Here is a 23269-nt window from a genome sequence, read left to right as displayed (position 1 = left end):
AATCATATATACAATACATTGTAACAGGGATGTATTGTATATACGGGACATTGTAACAGGGGTGTATCGTATATACGGGACATTGTAACAGGGATGTATCGTATATAGAGGACATTGTAACTGGGGTATATCATATATACGGGACACTGTAATGGGGATGTATCGTATATACAGTACGTTGTAATAGGGGTGTATCCTATATGCAGGACATTGTAACAGGGATATATTGTATATGCAGTACATTGTAACAGGGGTGTATCCTACATACAGGGCATTGTAACAGGGATGTATCGTATATACAGTACATTGTAACAGGGGTGTATCGTATATACAGGACATTGGAACAGGGTGTATTATATATTCAGTACATTGTAACAGGGGTGTATCATATATACGGGACATTGTAACAGGGATGTTTCGTATATACAGTACATTGCAACAGGGATGAATCGTATATACAGGGCATTGTAACAGGAGTGTATCGTATTTATGGGACATTGTAACACGGGTGAATCGTATATACAGTACTTTGTAATAGGGGTGTTTCATATATACTGTACATTGTAACAGGAGTGTATCGTATATGCAGTACATTGTAACAGGGGTGTATCGTATATGCGGGACATTGTAACAGGGATGTATCGTATATCCCGTACATTGTAACAGGGATATATCGTGTATACAGGACATTATACCTGGGGCGTATCATATATATGGGACATTGTAACAGGGGTGTATTGTATATGCAGTACACTGTAACAGGGATGAATCATGTATATAGTACATTGTAACAGGGATGTTACACGGGGCATTGTAACCGGGCTGTATCGTATATACAGTACATTGTAACAGTGGTGTATTGTATACACAGTACATTGTAACGGGGATGTATCGTATATACAGTACATTGTAACAGGGATGTATCGTATACAGAGTACATTGTAACGGGGATGTATCGTATATACGGGACATTGTAACAGGGGTGTACCGTATATACAGTACATTGTAACAGAGCTGTATTGTATATACAGTACATTGTAACGGGATGTACGTATATACACGATATTGTCACAGTGGTGTATTGTATATACGGGACATTGTAACAGAGACGTATCGTATATACGGGACATTGTAACAGGGCTGTATCGTATATACGGGACATTGTAACGGGGTGTATCATATATACAGAACATTGTAACAGGGGTGAATCATATATACGGGACATTGCAACAGGGATGTATTGTATATACAGTACATTGTAACAGGGGTGTATCGTATATACGGGACATTATAACAGGAGTGTATCGTATATACAAGACATTGTAACAGGGGTATATCATATATACGAGAAATTTTAACAGGGATGTACCGTATATACAGTACATTGTAACAGGGGTGTATCGTATACAGAGTACATTGTAACAGGGGTATATCGTATATACGGGACATTGTAACAGGGATGTATCGTATACAGAGTACATTGTAACAGGGGTGTATCGTATATACGGGACATTATAACAGGGGTGTATCGTATATACAGGATATTTTAACAGGGATGTATCGTATATACAGTACATTGTAACAAGGGTGTATCGTACATACGGGACATTGTAACAGGGATGTATCATGTATACAGGACATTGTAACAGGGATATATGGTATATAAGGGACATTGTAACAGGGATGTATCGTATATACAGTACATTGTAACAGGAGTGTATCGTATATACAGTAAATTGTAACAGGAACGTACCGTATATATGGGACATTATAACAGGGGTGTATCGTATATACAGGATATTTTAACAGGGATGTATCGTATATACAGTACATTGTAACAGGGGTGTATCATATATACAGTACATTGTAACAGGGGTGTATCGTATATACAGGACATTGTAACAGAGATGTATCGTATATACGGGACATTATAACAGGGGTGTATCGTATATACAAGACATTGTAACAGGGGTATATCATATATACGGGACATTTTAACAGGGATGTACCGTATATACAGTACATTGTAACAGGGGTGTATTGTATATATGGGACATTGTAACAGAGGTGTATCGTATATACAGTACATTGTAACAGGAGTGTATCGTATATACAGTACATTGTAACAGGGGTGTATCGTACATACGGGACATTGTAACAGGGATGTATCGTATACAGAGTACATTGTAACAGGGGTGTATCGTATATACGGGACATTATAACAGGGGTGTATCGTATATACAGGATATTTTAACAGGGATGTATCGTATATACAGTACATTGTAACAGGGGTGTATCGTACATACGGGACATTGTAACAGGGATGTATCATGTATACAGGACATTGTAACAGGGATATATGGTATATAAGGGACATTGTAACAGGGATGTATCGTATATACAGTACATTGTAACAGGAGTGTATCGTATATACAGTACATTGTAACAGGAACGTACCGTATATATGGGACATTATAACAGGGGTGTATCGTATATAAAGGATATTTTAACAGGGATGTATCATATATACAGTACATTGTAACAGGGGTGTATTGTACATACGGGACATTGTAACAGGGATATATCATGTATACAGGACATTGTAACAGGGATATATGATATATAAGGGACATTGTAACAGGGTTGTATCGTATATACAGTACATTGTAACAGGGGTGTATTGTATATACGGGACATTGTAACAGGGATGTATTGTATATACAGTACATTGTAACAGGGGTGTACTGTATATACGGGACATTGTAGCAGGGGTGTATCGTATATACGGAAACTTGTTACAGGGGTGTTTCATATATATGGGACATTGTAACACTGGTGTATCATATATACAATACGTTGTAACAGGGATGTATTGTATATGCAGTACATTGTAACAGGAACGTACCGTATATATGGGACATTGTAACAGGGATGTATCATATATACGGGGCATTGTAACAGAAATGTATCGTATACATTCCTGTTACAATGTACTGCATATACAATATATCCCTGTTACAATGTCCTGCATATAGGATACACCCCTGATACAATGTACTGTATTGTAATGGGGTGAATCATATATACAATACATTGTAACCCGGATGTATTATATATACGGGACATTGTAACAGGGGTGTATCGTATATACAGGACATTGTAACAGGGGTGTCTCATATATACGGGACACTGTAATGGGGATGTATCGTATATACAGTACATTGTAACAGGGGTGTATCCTATATGCAGGACATTGTAACAGGGATATATCGTATATACAGTACATTGTAACAGGAGTGTATCGTATATACAGTACATTGTAACAGGAGTGTATTGTACATACGGGTCATTGTAACAGGGATGTATCGTATACAGAGTACATTGTAACAGGGGTGTATCGTATATACGGGACATTGTAGCAGGGGTGTATCGTATATACGGAACCTTGTTACAGGGGTGTATCGTATATATGGGACATTGTAACAGTGGTGTATCATATATACAATATGTTGTAACAGGGATGTATTGTATATGCAGTACATTGTAACAGGAACGTACCGTATATATGGGACATTGTAACAGGGATGTATCATATATACGGGGCATTGTAACTGGAATGTATCATATATACGGGACATTGTGACGGGGTGAATCATATATACAATACATTGTAACAGGGATGTATTGTATATACGGGACATTGTAACGGGGTGTATCGTATATACGGGACATTGTAACAGGGATGTATCGTATATAGAGGACATTGTAACAGGGGTATATCATATATACGGGACACTGTAATGGGGATGTATCGTATATACAGTACATTGTAACAGGGGTGTATCCTATATGCAGGACATTGTAACAGGGATATATTGTATATGCAGTACATTGTAACAGGGGTGTATCCTACATACAGGGCATTGTAACAGGAGTGTATTGTACATACGGGTCATTGCAACAGGGATGTATCGTATACAGAGTACATTGTAACAGGGGTGTATCGTATATACGGGACATTGTAACAGGGGTGTACCGTATATACAGGACATTGTAGCAGGGGTGTATCGTATATACGGAACCTTGTTACAGGGGTGTATCGTATATATGGGACATTGTAACAGTGGTGTATCATATATATAATACGTTGTAACAGGGATGTATTGTATATGCAGTACATTGTAACAGGAACGTACCGTATATATGGGACATTGTAACAGGGATGTATCATATATACGGGGCATTGTAACTGGAATGTATCATATATACGGGACATTGTGACGGGGTGAATCATATATACAATACATTGTAACAGGGATGTATTGTATATACGGGACATTGTAACAGGGGTGTATCGTATATACGGGACATTGTAACAGGGATGTATCGTATATAGAGGACATTGTAACAGGGGTATATCATATATACGGGACACTGTAATGGGGATGTATCGTATATACAGTACATTGTAACAGGGGTGTATCCTATATGCAGGACATTGTAACAGGGATATATTGTATATGCAGTACATTGTACCAGGGGTGTATCCTACATGCAGGGCATTGTAACAGGGATGTATCGTATATACAGTACATTGTAACAGGGATGTATCGTATATACAGTACATTGTAACAGGGGTGTATCGTATATACAGGATATTGGAACAGGGTGTATTATATATTCAGTACATTGTAACAGGGGTGTATCGTATATACGGGACATTGTAACAGGGATGTTTCGTATATACAGTACATTGCAACAGGGATGAATCGTATATACAGGGCATTGTAACAGGAGTGTATCGTATTTATGGGACATTGTAACACGGGTGAATCATATATACAGTACTTTGTAATAGGGGTGTATCATATATACAGTACATTGTAACAGGGGTGTATCGTATATACAGTACATTGTAACAGGGATGTATGGTATATACAGTACATTGTAACAGGGGTGTATTGTATATACAGTACATTGTAACAGGAGCGTATCGTATATATGGGACATTGTAACAGAGATGTATCGTATATACAGGACATTATAAGAGGGGTGTATCGTATATACAAGACATTGTTACAGGGGTATGTCGTATATACGGGACATTTTAACAGGGATGTACCGTATATACAGTACATTGTAACAGGGGTGTATCGTATATGGGACATTGAAACAGGGATGTATCGTATATACAGTACATTGTAACAGGGGTGTATCGTATATAAAGTACATTGTAACAGGGATGTACCGTATATACAGTACATTATAACAGGGGTGTATCGTATATAAAGTACATTGTAACGGGTGTATCGTATATACAGGACATTGTAACAGGGATGTATCGTATATACGGTACATTGTAACAAGGATTTATCGTATATACAGTACATTGGAACAGGGATGTATCGTATCTACAGGTCATTGTAACAGGGGTGTCTCGTATATAAAGTACATTGTCACAGGGATGTCCCGTATATACAGTACAGTATAACAGGGGTGTATCGTATATATGGAACATTATTACAGGGATGTATCATATATACAGTACATTGTAAGAGGGGTGTATCGTACATACGGGACATTGTAACAGGGATGTATCATGTATACAGGACATTGTAATAGGGATATATGGTATATAAGGGACATTGTAACAGGGATGTATCGTATATACAGTACATTGTAACAGGGGTGTATCGTATATACGGGACATTGTAACAGGGATGTATTGTATATACAGTACATTGTAACAGGGGTGTACTGTATATACGGGACATTGTAGCAGGGGTGTATCGTATATACGGAACCGTGTTACAGGGGTGTATCGTATATATGGGACATTGTAACAGTGGTGTATCATATATACAATACGTTGTAACAGGGATGTATTGTATATGCAGTACATTGTAACAGGAACGTACCGTATATATGGGACATTGTAACAGGGATGTATCATATATACGGGGCATTATAACTGGAATGTATCATATATACGGGACATTGTGACGGGGTGAATCATATATACAATACATTGTAACAGGGATGTATTGTGTATACGGGACATTGTAACAGGGGTGTATCGTATATACGGGACATTGTAACAGGGATGTATCGTATACAGAGTACATTGTAACGGGGATGTATTGTATATACGGGACATTGTAACCGGGCTGTATCGTACATACAGTACATTGTAACAGTGATGTATTGTATACACAGTACATTGTAACGGGGATGTATCATATATACGGGACATTGTAACAGGGGTGTACCGTATATACAGTACATTGTAACAGAGCTGTATTGTATATACAGTACATTGTAACGGGATGTACGTATATACACGATATTGTCACAGGGGTGTATTGTATATACGGGACATTGTAACAGAGACATATCGTATATACGGGACATTGTAACAGGGGTGTATCGTATATACGGGACATTGTAAAGGGGTGTATCATAAATACAGGACATTGTAACAGGGGTGTATCGTACATACAGTACATTGTAACAGTGATGTATTGTATACACAGTACATTGTAACGGGGATGTATCGTATCTACAGTACATTGTAACAGGGATGTATCGTATACAGAGTACATTGTAACGGGGATGTATCGTATATACGGGACATTGTAACCGGGCTGTATCGTACATACAGTACATTGTAACAGTGATGTATTGTATACACAGTACATTGTAACGGGGATGTATCATATATACGGGACATTGTAACAGGGGTGTACCGTATATACAGTACATTGTAACAGAGCTGTATTGTATATACAGTACATTGTAACGGGATGTACGTATATACACGATATTGTCACAGGGGTGTATTGTATATACGGGACATTGTAACAGAGACATATCGTATATACGGGACATTGTAACAGGGGTGTATCGTATATACGGGACATTGTAAAGGGGTGTATCATAAATACAGGACATTGTAACAGGGGTGTATCGTACATACAGTACATTGTAGCAGGGATGTATCGTATATACAGGACATTGTAACGGGGTGTATCATATATACAGAACATTGTAACAGGGGTGAATCATATATACGGGACATTGCAACAGGGATGTATTGTATATACAGTACATTGTAACAGGGATGTATCGTATATACAGGACATTGTAACAGAGATGTATCGTATATGCGGGACATTATAACAGGGGTGTATCGTATATACAAGACATTGTAACAGGGGTATATCATATATACGGGAAATTTTAACAGGGATGTACCGTATATACAGTACATTGTAACAGGGGTGTATCGTATATATGGGACACTGTAACAGAGGTGTATCATATATACAGTACATTGTAACAGGAGTGTGTCGTATATACAGTACATTGTAACAGGGGTGTATCGTATATACAGTACATTGTAACAGGAGTGTATCGTACATATGGGACATTGTAACAGGGATGTATCGTATACAGAGTACATTGTAACAGGGGTGTATCGTATATACGGGACATTATAACAGGGGTGTATCGTATATACAGGATATTTTAACAGGGATGTATCGTATATACAGTACATTGTAACAGGGGTGTATCGTACATACGGGACATTGTAACAGGGATGTATCATGTATACAGGACATTGTAACAGGGATATATGGTATATAAGGGACATTGTAACAGGGATGTATCGTATATACAGTACATTGTAACAGGAGTGTATCGTATATACAGTACATTGTAACAGGAACGTACCGTATATATGGGACATTATAACAGGGGTGTATCGTATATACAGGATATTTTAACAGGGATGTATCATATATACAGTACATTGTAACAGGGGTGTATCGTACATACGGGACATTGTAACAGGGATGTATCATGTATACAGGACATTGTAACAGGGATATATGGTATATAAGGGACATTGTAACAGGGATGTATCATGTATACAGGACATTGTAACAGGGATATATGGTATATAAGGGACATTGTAACAGGGATGTATCGTATATACAGTACATTGTAACGGGGTGTATTGTATATACGGGACATTGTAACAGGGATGTATTGTATATACAGTACATTGTAACAGGGGTGTACTGTATATACGGGACATTGTAGCAGGGGTGTATCGTATATACGGGACATTGTAACAGGGATGTATCGTATATACAGGACATTGTAACAGGGGTGTCTCATATATACGGGACACTGTAATGGGGATGTATCGTATATACAGTACATTGTAACAGGGGTGTATCGTTTTGCAGGACATTGTAACAGGGATATATCGTATATACAGTACATTGTAACAGGAGTGTATCGTATATACAGTACATTGTAACAGGAGTGTATCGTATATACGGGTCATTGTAACAGGGATGTATCGTATACAGAGTACATTGTAACAGGGGTGTATCGTATATACGGGACATTGCAACAGGGATGTATTGTATATACAGTACATTGTAACAGGGGTGTACCGTATATACAGGACATTGTAGCAGGGGTGTATCGTATATACGGAACCTTGTTACAGGGGTGTATCGTATATATGGGACATTGTAACAGTGGTGTATCATATATACAATACATTGTAACAGGGATGTATTGTATATGCAGTACATTGTAACAGGGGTGTATCCTACATACAGGGCATTGTAACAGGGATGTATCGTATATACAGTACATTGTAACAGGGGTGTATCGTATATACAGGACATTGGAACAGGGTGTATTATATATTCAGTACATTGTAACAGGGGTGTATCGTATATACGGGACATTGTAACAGGGATGTTTCGTATATACAGTACATTGCAACAGGGATGAATCGTATATACAGGGCATTGTAACAGGAGTGTATCGTATTTATGGGACATTGTAACACGGGTGAATCGTATATACAGTACTTTGTAATAGGGGTGTATCGTATATACAGTACATTGTAACAGGGGTGTATCGTATATACAGTACATTGTAACAGGGATGTATGGTATATACAGTACATTGTAACAGGGGTGTATTGTATATACAGTACATTGTAACAGGAGTGTATCGTATATACAGAACATTGTAACAGGGGTGAATCGTATATACGGGACTTTGCAACAGGGATGTATGGTATATACAGTACATTGTAACAGGGGTGTATCGTATACACAGTACATTGTAACAGGGGTGTATCGTATATATGGGACATTGTAACAGAGATGTATCGTATATACAGGACATTATAAGAGGGGTGTATCGTATATACAAGACATTGTTACAGGGTTATGTCGTATATACGGGACATTTTAACAGGGATGTACCGTATATACAGTACATTGTAACAGGGGTGTATCGTATATATGGGACATTGTAACAGGGGTGTATCATATATACAGTACATTGTAACAGGGGTGTATCGTATATACGGGACATTGAAACAGGGATGTATCGTATGTACAGTACATTGTAACAGGGGTGTATCGTATATAAAGTACATTGTAACGGGTGTATCGTATATACAGGACATTGTAACAGGGATGTATCGTATATACGGTACATTGTAGCAAGGATTTATCATATATACAGTAATTGGAACAGGGATGTATCGTATCTACAGGTCATTGTAACAGGGGTGTATCGTATATACAGTACATTGTAACAGGGGTGTATCGTATCTACAGGTCATTGTAACAGGGGTGTATCGTATATAAAGTACATTGTCACAGGGATGTCCCGTATATACAGTACAGTATAACAGGGGTGTATCGTATATATGGGACATTATTACAGGGATGTATCGTATATACAGTACATTGTAACAGGGGTGTATCGTACATACAGGACATTGTAACAGGGATGTATCATGTATACAGGACATTGTAACAGGGATATATGGTATATAAGGGACATTGTAACAGGGATGTATCGTACATGCAGTACATTGTAACAGGAGTGTATCGTATATACAGTACATTGTAACAGGGGTGTACCGTATATACGGGACATTGTAGCGGGGTGTATCGTATATACGGAAACTTGTTACAGGGGTGTATGGTATATATGGGACATTGTAACAGTGGTGTATCATATATACAATACGTTGTAACAGGGATGTATTGTATATGCAGTACATTGTAACAGGAACGTACCGTAAATATGGGACATTGTAACAAGGATGTATCGTATATACAGTACATTGTAACAGGAGTGTATCGTACATACGGGTCATTGTAACAGAGATGTATCGTATACAGAGTACATTGTAGCAGGGGTGTATCGTATATACGGGACATTGTAACAGGGATGTATTGTATATACAGTACATTGTAACAGGGGTGTACCGTATGTACGGGACATTGTAGCGGGGTGTATCGTATATACGGAAACATGTTACAGGGGTGTATCGTATATATGGGACATTGTAACAGTGGTGTATCATATATACAATACGTTGTAACAGGGATGTATTGTATATGCAGTACATTGTAACAGGAACGTACCGTAAATATGGGACATTGTAACAAGGATGTATCGTATATACGGGGCATTGTAACGGGGTGAATCATATATACAATACATTGTAACAGGGATGTATTGTATATACGGGACATTGTAACAGGGGTGTATCATATATACGGGACACTGTAATGGGGATGTATCGTATATACAGTACATTGTAACAGGGGTGTATCCTATATGCAGGACATTGTAACAGGGGTGTATCCTACATACAGGGCATTGTAACAGGGTGTATTATATATTCAGTACATTGTAACAGGGGTGTATCGTATATACGGGTCATTGTAACAGGGATATATCGTATATACAGTACATTGTAACATGGGGGTATCGTATATACAGGACATTGGAACAGGGTGTATTATATATTCAGAACATTGTAACAGGGGTGTATCGTATATACGGGACATTGTAACAGGGATGTTTCGTATATACAGTACATTGCAACAGGGATGAATCGTATATATGGTACATTGTAACAGGGATGTATCGTATATACAGGACATTATAACAGGGATGTATCATATATACAGTACATTGTAACAGGAGTGTATCCTATATGCAGGACATTGTAACAGGGGTGTATCGTATATACAGAACATTGTAACAGGGATGAATCGTATATACGGGACATTGTAACAGGGTGTATCCGTAATACAGGACATTGTAACAGGGATGTATTGTATATACAGTACACTGTAACGGGGTGTATCGTATATACAGTACATTGTAACAGGGGTGTATCCTATATACAGGACATTGTAACAGGGATGTATCGTATATACAGTACATTGTAACAGGGGTGTATCATATATACAGGACATTGGAACAGGATGTATTGTATATTCGGTACGTTGTAACAGGGGTGTATCGTATATAAGGGACATTGTAACAGGGATGTACCGTATATACAGGACATTGTAACAGGGGTGTATGGTATATACAGGACATTGTAACAGGGGTGTATCGTATATACGGGACATTGTAACGGGATGTATCATATATACAGTACATTGTAACAGGGGTGTGTTGTACATACGGGACATTCTAACAGGGGTGTATTATATATACAGTACATTGGAACAGGGATGTATCGTATACACAGTACAATGTAACAGGGATGTACCGTATATATGGGACATTGTAACAGGGGTGTATCGTATATACGGGACATTGTAACAGGAGTGTATCGTATATACGGGACATTGTAACAGGGATGTACCGTATACATGGGACATTGTAACAGGGGTGTATCGTATATACGGGACATTGTAACAGGGATGTACCGTATATATGGGACATTGTAACAGGGGTGTACCGTATATACGGGCCATTGTAACAGGGGTGTATCGTATACACATACATTGTAACAGGGATGTACCGTATATACGGGACATTGTAACAGGAGTGTATCGTATATATGGCATATTGTAACAGGGATGTATCATATATACGGGACATTGTAACAGTGGTGTATCATATATACAGGACATTGTTACAGGGGTATATCGTATATATGGGTCATTGTAACAGGGGTGTATCGTATACACAGTACATTGTAACAGGGATGTACCGTATATACGGGACATTGTAACAGGGATGTATCGTATATACGGGACATTGTAACAGGAGTGTATCGTATATATGGCATATTGTAACAGGGATGTATCGTATATATGGGACATTGTAACAGGAACGTATCGTATATACAGTACATTGAAACAGGGGTGTATCGTATATATGGGACATTGTAACAGGGGTGTATCGTATATGCAGTGCATTGTAACAGGGGTGTACCGTATATACGGGACATTGTAAAAGGAGTGTATCGTATATACGGGACATTGTAACAGGGGTGAATCGTATATATGGGACATTGTAACAGGGATGTATCGTATATACGGGGCATTGTAACAGGGGTGTATCATATATAAGGGACATTGTAACAGGGTGAATCATATATACAGTACATTGTAACAGGGATGTATCGTATATACAGTACATTGTAACGGGTGTATCGTAAATACAGTACATTATAACAGGGATGTATCGTATATACGGTACATTGTAACAGGGGTGTATCGTAAATACAGTACATTGTAATTGGGATGTATCCTATATACGGTATATTGTAACAGGGGTGTATCGTATATACGTGACATTGTAACAGAGATGCATCATATATACGGGACATTGTAACAAGGGTGTATGGTATAGACGGGACATTGTAACAGGGGTGTATCGTATATACAGGACAGTGTAACAGGGGTGTAACGTGTATACGGGGCATTGTGACGGGGTGTATCGTATATACGGGACATTGTAACAGGGATGTATCGGATATACAGTACATTGTAACAGCGATGTATCGTATATACAGGACATTGTAACAGGGATGTATCGTATATACAGTACATTGTAATGGTGCGTATCGTATATACAGTACATTGTAACAGGGATGTATCATATATACAGTACATTGTAACGGTGCATATCGTATATATGGGTCATTGTAACAGGGGTGTATCGTATATACAATACATTGTAACAGGGGTGGATCGTATGTACGGGACATTGTAGCAGGGGTGTATCGTATATACAGGATATTGTAACAGGGGTGTATCGTATACATGGGACATTATAACAGGGGTGTTTTGTATATACAGTACATTGTAACAGGGGTGTATCATATATGCAGTACATTGTAACAGGGGTGTATCGTATATGCAGGACATTGTAACAGGGATGTATCGTATCTCCAGTACACTGTAACAGGAGTTTAACGTATATACAGTACATTGTAACAGAGGTGTATCATATATGCGTGATATTGTAACAGGGATGTATCTTATATCCAGTACATTGTAACAGGGATATATCATATATACAGGACATTATACCTGGGGTGTATCATATATACGGGACATTGTAACAGGGGTGTATTGTATATGCAGTACACTGTAACAGGGATGTATCATGTATATAGTACATTGTAACAGGGATGTTACACGGTGCATTGGAACAGGGATGTATTGTATATAGGGGACATTGTAACAATGATGTATTGTATATACAGTACAGTGTAACGGGGATGTATCGTATATACGGGACATTGTAACAGGGATGTATTGTATATACAGTACATTGTAACAGGGTGTATGTATATACAGGATATTGTCACAGGGGTGTATTGTATATACGGGACATTGTAACAGAGACGTATCGTATATACGGGACATTGTAACAGGGGTGTATCGTATATACGGGACAATGTAACAGAGATGTATCATATATACGGAACATTATAACAAGGGTGTATCGTATATATGGGACATTGTAACAGTGGTGTATCATATATACAGGACATTGTAACAGGGGTGTATCGTATATACAGTACATTGTAACAGGGAGGTATCGTATATACGGTACATTGTAATAGGGGTATATCGTATATACGGGACATTGTAACAGGGATGTATCATATATACAGTACATTGTAACAGGGGTGTATCGTATATACAGTACATTGTAACGGGTGTATCGTATATAAGGGAGATTGTAACAGGGATGTATCTTATATACAGGACATTGTAACAGGGGAGTATTGAATATACGGGACATTGTAACGGGGTGTATCATATATACGGGGCAGTGTAACAGGGATGTATCGTATATACAGTACATTGTAACGCGGTGTATTGTATATACAGTACATTGCAACAGTGATGTATTGTATATACAGTACATTGTTACAAGGGTGTATCGTATATACGGGACATTATAACAGGGATGTATTGTATATACGGGACATTGTAACAGGGATGTATCGTATATACAGTACATTGTAACGGGTGTATCGTATATACAGTACATTCTAACAGGGATGTATCAGATATATGGGACATTGTAACAGGGGTGTATTGTATATACAGGAATTTGTAACAGGGGTGTATCGTATATACGGGCCATTGTAACAGGGATGTATCGTATATACAGGACATTGTAACAGGGGTGTATCGTATATACAGGACATTGTAACAGGGGTGTATCGTATACATGGGACATTGTAACAGGGATGTATCGTATATACAGTACATTGTAACGGGTGTATCGTATATACAGTACATTCTAACAGGGATGTATCAGATATATGGGACATTGTAACAGGGGTGTATTGTATATACAGGAATTTGTAACAGGGGTGTATCGTATATACGGGCCATTGTAACAGGGATGTATCGTATATACAGGACATTGTAACAGGGGTGTATCGTATATACAGGACATTGTAACAGGGGTGTATCGTATACATGGGACATTGTAACAGGGGTGTATCGTATATATAGTACATTGTAACAGGGTGTATCGTATATACGGGACATTGTAACAGGGGTGTATCACATATACGGGACATTGTAACAGGGGTGTATCGTATATACAGGACATTGTAACAGGGGTGTATCGTATACATAGTACATTGTAACAGGGATGTATCGTATACATGGGACATTGTAACGGGGTGTATCATATATACAGTACATTGTAACAGGGGTGTATCCTATATACAGTACATTGTAACAGGGGTGTATCGTATACATGGGACATTGTAACAGGGGTGTGTCGTATATACAGTACATTGTAACAGGGGTGTATCATATATACAGTACATTGTAACAGGTGTGTATCGTATATATGGGACATTGTAACAGAGATGTATCGTATATACGGGACATCATAACAGGGGTGTATCGTATATACAATACATTGTAACAGGGGTGGATCATATGTACGGGACATTGTAGCAGGGGTGTATCGTATATACAGGATATTGTAACAGGGGTGTATCGTATACATGGGACATTATAACAGGGGTGTTTTGTATATACAGTACATTGTAACAGGGGTGTATCATATATGCAGTACATTGTAACAGGGGTGTATCGTATATGCAGGACATTGTAACAGGGATGTAACGTATCTCCAGTACACTGTAACAGGAGTTTAACGTATATACAGTACATTGTAACAGAGGTGTATCATATATGCGTGATATTGTAACAGGGATGTATCTTATATCCAGTACATTGTAACAGGGATATATCATATATACAGGACATTATACCTGGGGTGTATCATATATACGGGACATTGTAACAGGGGTGTATTGTATATGCAGTACACTGTAACAGGGATGTATCATGTATATAGTACATTGTAACAGGGATGTTACACGGTGCATTGGAACAGGGATGTATTGTATATAGGGGACATTGTAACAATGATGTATTGTATATACAGTACAGTGTAACGGGGATGTATCGTATATACGGGACATTGTAACAGGGATGTATTGTATATACAGTACATTGTAACAGGGTGTATGTATATACAGGATATTGTCACAGGGGTGTATTGTATATACGGGACATTGTAACAGAGACGTATCGTATATACGGGACATTGTAACAGGGGTGTATCGTATATACGGGACAATGTAACAGAGATGTATCGTATATACGGAACATTATAACAAGGGTGTATCGTATATATGGGACATTGTAACAGTGGTGTATCATATATACAGGACATTGTAACGCGGTGTATTGTATATACAGTACATTGCAACAGTGATGTATTGTATATACAGTACATTGTTACAAGGGTGTATCGTATATACGGGACATTATAACAGGGATGTATTGTATATACGGGACATTGTAACAGGGATGTATCGTATATACAGTACATTGTAACGGGTGTATCGTATATACAGTACATTGTAACAGGGATGTATCAGATATATGGGACATTGTAACAGGGGTGTATTGTATATACAGGAATTTGTAACAGGGGTGTATCGTATATACGGGCCATTGTAACAGGGATGTATCGTATATACAGGACATTGTAACAGGGGTGTATCGTATATACAGGACATTGTAACAGGGGTGTATCGTATACATGGGACATTGTAACAGGGATGTATCGTATATACAGTACATTGTAACGGGTGTATCGTATATACAGTACATTCTAACAGGGATGTATCAGATATATGGGACATTGTAACAGGGGTGTATTGTATATACAGGAATTTGTAACAGGGGTGTATCGTATATACGGGCCATTGTAACAGGGATGTATCGTATATACAGGACATTGTAACAGGGGTGTATCGTATATACAGGACATTGTAACAGGGGTGTATCGTATACATGGGACATTGTAACAGGGGTGTATCGTATATATAGTACATTGTAACAGGGTGTATCGTATATACGGGACATTGTAACAGGGGTGTATCACATATACGGGACATTGTAACAGGGGTGTATCGTATATACAGGACATTGTAACAGGGGTGTATCGTATACATAGTACATTGTAACAGGGATGTATCGTATACATGGGACATTGTAACGGGGTGTATCATATATACAGTACATTGTAACAGGGGTGTATCCTATATACAGTACATTGTAACAGGGGTGTATCGTATACATGGGACATTGTAACAGGGGTGTGTCGTATATACAGTACATTGTAACAGGGGTGTATCATATATACAGTACATTGTAACAGGTGTGTATCGTATATATGGGACATTGTAACAGAGATGTATCGTATATACGGGACATTATAACAGGGGTGTATCGTATATACAATACATTGTAACAGGGGTGGATCGTATGTACGGGACATTGTAGCAGGGGTGTATCGTATATACAGGATATTGTAACAGGGGTGTATCGTATACATGGGACATTATAACAGGGGTGTTTTGTATATACAGTACATTGTAACAGGGGTGTATCATATATGCAGTACATTGTAACAGGGGTGTATCGTATATGCAGGACATTGTAACAGGGATGTATCGTATCTCCAGTACACTGTAACAGGAGTTTAACGTATATACAGTACATTGTAACAGAGGTGTATCATATATGCGTGATATTGTAACAGGGATGTATCTTATATCCAGTACATTGTAACAGGGATATATCATATATACAGGACATTATACCTGGGGTGTATCATATATACGGGACATTGTAACAGGGGTGTATTGTATATGCAGTACACTGTAACAGGGATGTATCATGTATATAGTACATTGTAACAGGGATGTTACACGGTGCATTGGAACAGGGATGTATTGTATATAGGGGACATTGTAACAATGATGTATTGTATATACAGTACAGTGTAACGGGGATGTATCGTATATACGGGACATTGTAACAGGGATGTATTGTATATACAGTACATTGTAACAGGGTGTATGTATATACAGGATATTGTCACAGGGGTGTATTGTATATACGGGACATTGTAACAGAGACGTATCGTATATACGGGACATTGTAACAGGGGTGTATCGTATATACGGGACAATGTAACAGAGATGTATCGTATATACGGAACATTATAACAAGGGTGTATCGTATATATGGGACATTGTAACAGTGGTGTATCATATATACAGGACATTGTAACAGGGGTGTATCGTATATACAGTACATTGTAACAGGGAGGTATCGTATATACGGTACATTGTAATAGGGGTATATCGTATATACGGGACATTGTAACAGGGATGTATCATATATACAGTACATTGTAACAGGGGTGTATCGTATATACAGTACATTGTAACAGGGGTGTATCGTATATAAGGGAGATTGTAACAGGGATGTATCTTATATACGGGACATTGTAACAGGGGAGTATTGAATATACGGGGCATTGTAACGGGGTGTATCATATATACGGGGCAGTGTAACAGGGATGTATCGTATATACAGTACATTGTAACGCGGTGTATTGTATATACAGTACATTGCAACAGTGATGTATTGTATATACAGTACATTGTTACAAGGGTGTATCGTATATACGGGACATTATAACAGGGATGTATTGTATATATGGGACATTGTAACAGGGATGTATCGTATATACAGTACATTGTAACGGGTGTATCGTATATACAGTACATTCTAACAGGGATGTATCAGATATATGGGACATTGTAACAGGGGTGTATTGTATATACAGGAATTTGTAACAGGGGTGTATCGTATATACGGGCCATTGTAACAGGGATGTATCGTATATACAGGACATTGTAACAGGGGTGTATCGTATATACAGGACATTGTAACAGGGGTGTATCGTATACATGGGACATTGTAACAGGGATGTATCGTATATACAGTACATTGTAACGGGTGTATCGTATATACAGTACATTCTAACAGGGATGTATCAGATATATGGGACATTGTAACAGGGGTGTATTGTATATACAGGAATTTGTAACAGGGGTGTATCGTATATACGGGCCATTGTAACAGGGATGTATCGTATATACAGGACATTGTAACAGGGGTGTATCGTATACATGGGACATTGTAACAGGGGTGTATCGTATATATAGTACATTGTAACAGGGTGTATCGTATATACGGGACATTGTAACAGGGGTGTATCACATATACGGGACATTGTAACAGGGGTGTATCGTATATACAGGACATTGTAACAGGGGTGTATCGTATACATAGTACATTGTAACAGGGATGTATCGTATACATGGGACATTGTAACGGGGTGTATCATATATACAGTACATTGTAACAGGGGTGTATCCTATATACAGTACATTGTAACAGGGGTGTATCGTATACATGGGACATTGTAACAGGGGTGTGTCGTATATACAGTACATTGTAACAGGGGTGTATCATATATACAGTACATTGTAACAGGTGTGTATCGTATATATGGGACATTGTAACAGAGATGTATCGTATATACGGGACATTATAACAGGGGTGTATCGTATATACAATACATTGTAACAGGGGTGGATCGTATGTACGGGACATTGTAGCAGGGGTGTATCGTATATACAGGATATTGTAACAGGGGTGTATCGTATACATGGGACATTATAACAGGGGTGTTTTGTATATACAGTACATTGTAACAGGGGTGTATCATATATGCAGTACATTGTAACAGGGGTGTATCGTATATGCAGGACATTGTAACAGGGATGTATCGTATCTCCAGTACACTGTAACAGGAGTTTAACGTATATACAGTACATTGTAACAGAGGTGTATCATATATGCGTGATATTGTAACAGGGATGTATCTTATATCCAGTACATTGTAACAGGGATATATCATATATACAGGACATTATACCTGGGGTGTATCATATATACGGGACATTGTAACAGGGGTGTATTGTATATGCAGTACACTGTAACAGGGATGTATCATGTATATAGTACATTGTAACAGGGATGTTACACGGTGCATTGGAACAGGGATGTATTGTATATAGGGGACATTGTAACAATGATGTATTGTATATACAGTACAGTGTAACGGGGATGTATCGTATATACGGGACATTGTAACAGGGATGTATTGTATATACAGTACATTGTAACAGGGTGTATGTATATACAGGATATTGTCACAGGGGTGTATTGTATATACGGGACATTGTAACAGAGACGTATCGTATATACGGGACATTGTAACAGGGGTGTATCGTATATACGGGACAATGTAACAGAGATGTATCGTATATACGGAACATTATAACAAGGGTGTATCGTATATATGGGACATTGTAACAGTGGTGTATCATATATACAGGACATTGTAACAGGGGTGTATCGTATATACAGTACATTGTAACAGGGAGGTATCGTATATACGGTACATTGTAATAGGGGTATATCGTATATACGGGACATTGTAACAGGGATGTATCATATATACAGTACATTGTAACAGGGGTGTATCGTATATACAGTACATTGTAACAGGGGTGTATCGTATATAAGGGAGATTGTAACAGGGATGTATCTTATATACGGGACATTGTAACAGGGGAGTATTGAATATACGGGACATTGTAACGGGGTGTATCATATATACGGGGCAGTGTAACAGGGATGTATCGTATATACAGTACATTGTAACGCGGTGTATTGTATATACAGTACATTGCAACAGTGATGTATTGTATATACAGTACATTGTTACAAGGGTGTATCGTATATACGGGACATTATAACAGGGATGTATTGTATATACGGGACATTGTAACAGGGATGTATCGTATATACAGTACATTGTAACGGGTGTATCGTATATACAGTACATTCTAACAGGGATGTATCAGATATATGGGACATTGTAACAGGGGTGTATTGTATATACAGGAATTTGTAACAGGGGTGTATCGTATATACGGGCCATTGTAACAGGGATGTATCGTATATACAGGACATTGTAACAGGGGTGTATCGTATATACAGGACATTGTAACAGGGGTGTATCGTATACATGGGACATTGTAACAGGGATGTATCGTATATACAGTACATTGTAACGGGTGTATCGTATATACAGTACATTCTAACAGGGATGTATCAGATATATGGGACATTGTAACAGGGGTGTATTGTATATACAGGAATTTGTAACAGGGGTGTATCGTATATACGGGCCATTGTAACAGGGATGTATCGTATATACAGGACATTGTAACAGGGGTGTATCGTATATACAGGACATTGTAACAGGGGTGTATCGTATACATGGGACATTGTAACAGGGGTGTATCGTATATATAGTACATTGTAACAGGGTGTATCGTATATACGGGACATTGTAACAGGGGTGTATCACATATACGGGACATTGTAACAGGGGTGTATCGTATATACAGGACATTGTAACAGGGGTGTATCGTATACATAGTACATTGTAACAGGGATGTATCGTATACATGGGACATTGTAACGGGGTGTATCATATATACAGTACATTGTAACAGGGGTGTATCCTATATACAGTACATTGTAACAGGGGTGTATCGTATACATGGGACATTGTAACAGGGGTGTGTCGTATATACAGTACATTGTAACAGGGGTGTATCGTATATACAGGACATTGTAACAGGGATGTATCGTATATACAGGACATTTTAATGGGGTGTATCATATATACAGGACATTGTAACAGGGGTGAATCGTATATACGGGACATTGTAACAGGGGTGTATCGTATATACAGGACATTGTAACAGGGACCTATCATATATACAGGCTGTTGTAATAGGGATGTATGGTACATAGGAGAAAGTGAGGTCTGCAGATGCTGGAGATCAGAGCTGAAAATGTGTTGCTGGAAAAGTGCAGCAGGTCAGGCAGCATCCAAGGAGCAGGAGAATCAACGTTTCGGGCATAAGCCCTTCATCAGGAATGAGGAAAGTGTGCCAGGCAGGCTAAGATAAAAGGTAGGGAGGAGGGACTAGGGGGAGGGGCGATGGAGGTGGGATAGGTGGAAGGAGGTCAAGGTGAGGGTGATAGGCCGGAGTGGGGTGGGGGCGGAGAGGTCAGGAAGAGGATTGCAGGTTAGGAGGGCGGTGCTGAGTTGAGGGAACCGACTGAGACAAGGTGGGGGGAGGGGAAATGAGGAAACTGGAGAAATCTGAGTTCATCCCTTGTGGTTGGAGGGTTCCCAGGCGGAAGATGAGGCGCTCTTCCTCCAACCGTCGTGTTGCTATGGTCTGGCGATGGAGGAGTCCAAGGACCTGCATGTCCTCGGTGGAGTGGGAGGGGGAGTTAAAGTGTTGAGCCACGGGGTGGTTGGGTTGGTTGGTCCGGGCGTCCCAGGGGTGTTCCCTGAAGCGTTCCGCAAGTAAGCGGCCTGTCTCCCCAATATAGAGGAGGCCACATCGGGTGCAGCGGATGCAATAGATGATGTGTGTGGAGGTACAGGTGAATTTGTGGCGGATATGGAAGGATCCCTTGGGGCCTTGGAGGGAAGTGAGTGTGGAGGTGTGGGCGCAAGTTTTGCATTTCCTGCGGTTGCAGGGGAAGGTGCCGGGGGTGGAGGTTGGGTTGGTGGGGGGTGTGGACCTGACGAGGGAGTCACGAAGGGAGTGGTCCTTGCGGAACGCTGATAGGGGAGGGGAGGGAAATATATCCCTGGTGGTGGGGTCCGTTTGGAGGTGGCGGAAATGACGGCGGATGATACGTTGTATACGGAGGTTGGTGGGGTGGTAGGTGAGAACCAGTGGGGTTCTGTCCTGGTGGCGGTTGGAGGAGCGGGGCTCAAGGGCGGAGGAGCGGGAAGTGGAGGAGATGCGGTGGAGGGCATCGTCGATCACGTCTGGGGGGAATCTGCGGTCCTTGAAGAAGGAGGCCATCTGGGCTGTGCGGTGTTGGAACTGGTCCTCCTGGGAGCAGATGCGGCGGAGACGAAGGAATTGGGAATATGGGATGGAGTTTTTGCAGGGGGCAGGGTGGGAGGAGGTGTAGTCTAGGTAGCTGTGGGAGTCAGTCGGTTTATAGTAGATGTCTGTGTTGAGTCGGTCGCCCGAGATAGAAATGGAAAGGTCTAGGAAGGGGAGGGAGGAGTCTGAGACAGTCCAGGTGAATTTGAGGTCGGGATGGAAGGTGTTAGTAAAGTTGATGAACTGTTCAACCTCCTCGTGGGAGCACGAGGCAGCGCCGATACAGTCATCGATGTAGCGGAGGAAAAGGTGGGGGGTGGTGCCAGTGTAGCTGCGGAAGATGGACTGTTCCACATATCCTACGAAGAGGCAGGCATAGCTGGGGCCCATGCAGGTGCCCATGGCAACTCCTTTAGTTTGGAGGAAGTGGGAGGATTGGAAGGAGAAGGTGTTCAGAGTGAGATGGTACATAGGGGAGATGTCAGAGGCAGTTTC

The 23269-nt window shown here is 39.5% G+C and overlaps 1 long non-coding RNA gene across 2 annotated transcripts in view; it reads right to left on the bottom strand.

The window, feature by feature from the left end:
• The window catches only part of LOC132814263 (uncharacterized), a 75325-nt gene that overhangs the window by 45159 nt on the left and 6897 nt on the right, over nt 1-23269 (bottom strand). The gene's annotated exons all lie outside the window — the stretch shown is intronic.

The sequence above is a fragment of the Hemiscyllium ocellatum genome, unplaced genomic scaffold (genome assembly GCF_020745735.1).
Source record: "Hemiscyllium ocellatum isolate sHemOce1 unplaced genomic scaffold, sHemOce1.pat.X.cur. scaffold_775_pat_ctg1, whole genome shotgun sequence".
Classification (NCBI taxonomy): Eukaryota; Metazoa; Chordata; class Chondrichthyes; order Orectolobiformes; family Hemiscylliidae; genus Hemiscyllium; species Hemiscyllium ocellatum.
The sequence above is the reverse complement of the archived record's forward strand: the minus strand, read 5'-3'. Positions and strand labels throughout refer to the sequence as shown.